The sequence below is a fragment of the Malania oleifera genome, chromosome 5, assembly GCF_029873635.1.
Source record: "Malania oleifera isolate guangnan ecotype guangnan chromosome 5, ASM2987363v1, whole genome shotgun sequence".
NCBI classification, from domain to species: Eukaryota; Viridiplantae; Streptophyta; class Magnoliopsida; order Santalales; family Ximeniaceae; genus Malania; species Malania oleifera.
The window spans coordinates 22,022,018-22,023,747 of NC_080421.1; positions in this window are offsets into that span (position 1 = coordinate 22,022,018).

Below are 1,730 nucleotides of genomic sequence, written 5' to 3' on the forward strand. Positions count from 1 at the left end.
ATTTGGTTTTCGTTAAACAACTTACTAAAGTAACTTTGCCATCTTTTTTTAATATCTTCGTCCTTAACCAAGACAATATCATCCTCACTTTTTATACATTTTACATTTCCTAAGTCCTTACTCTTTCTTTCTCTAGCGTTAACAAGTTTAAATATATTTCTTTTACATACCACAAGCACATGCATACACAGCACATGCGTACCCAAAGACCCATATGCTTGCATGCATAACATTCGCGGACGTTCATGCCTTCACATGCACATGCATATACAACCACAACACACAATTGAGAGAGAGAGAGAGAGAGGAGAGAGAGAGAGAGAGAGGAGAGAGAGAGAGAGAGAGAGAGAGAGAGAGAGCTAGAGAGAGAGAGAGAGAGAGAGAGAGGAGCATGCTTACAAATTAAGGGGGGGGGGGTTGTGTGCAATATTATTTTTTAGAGTTTGGACTACTGGGAGTTAGAACTGAAAGAGGGAAGAGAAGATGAAGGGAAAAAAGAGGGAGTGGCCGAGAGGTATTGTCGAGAGTTATTTCTCCCTAGTCTTTGTTTTTGGGTTTAAGAAAAATAACTAAGGTTTGAGTCTTGGGGACCATATGACTTTTCATTTGAGATAATACCTTGATATTAAAGTGGAAAAGGGTAGAGAGGCAAACCTATTATTCTAGTGGATTAATCGAGTGTCCAAAGGATCTCAGACGTCATCATTTCATAAAATAATAAATAAAAAAAATGATCTAGTGGGATGAGGATGGGTTGTGGGGTGGTAGAGGTTAGCTACAATGGCACTTGATCAAAGGAAAAGAGAAGGGGCGGTGTGAAGTGATTTTTCGAGCAAGGAGGAGAAAGGAGGAGGAGGCATGGCAAAGGCTTAGATACGTGAAAAGAACAAGCCGCTAGCCTCCATACCAAAAAAAATTGCCAAAGCTAGTAGGCTTTATGATGACCGGACAAAGCTTATTGTTTAATTGCCCCTTGTAGAATTCTGCACACATAAGAAAAATACTTTAATTTTTTAAAAAATCCAAAGAGGCTAAAAATAAGGAAGAAAAAGAGAAAGATTTCATTAAAAAGATTTTTTTTTTCCATTTTTGTACAAAAAGTCAAAAACGTGCACGAATTACTACTAACTCAGAATGTTGAAAAAGAACTAAAAATAATAATACCTCAAATAGAAATAGGAAAGAGAAGAGAGGACATCCTGTCCCAAGTCATTTAGGCAAAAATGACAATTGACAAAACAAAATACAAACTCATTGTCATAATTTATTTATTCATAAATATAAAAATGACACCAAACAAGCTAAATTTTGTTACAAGAAAAACTAAAGAGCCATCCATACACATTTGTTAATAACATGTTTCCATTATTTAATGTAAACAATTATTTTTTAGATTATATTAGGAAGGCAGGCACATGACCTAACTTTCCTCTTTTCCAATTTCAAAAGACCATTTTTCTTTTTATTTATTTTTTCCCTGTACATCTAATTGTTGTACAATTGCTGCTACTTTCTTTTCCTCCCAAAGAGAGGAAAACCCAAAAAGACACAAAACATTTTAAAATTTCAGAAAACCAATTGTTAGTGAATTCTTTCCTTCCATTTCACATTGTAGCACTTGGCTAAGGAATCTCTCTAATACACCAATCCTGGAAATTCACCCTCATAATTAATAACTAAAATTTAAAATAATCTACTTAATTAATCATGCATGTTCAAAAATTTCAGAA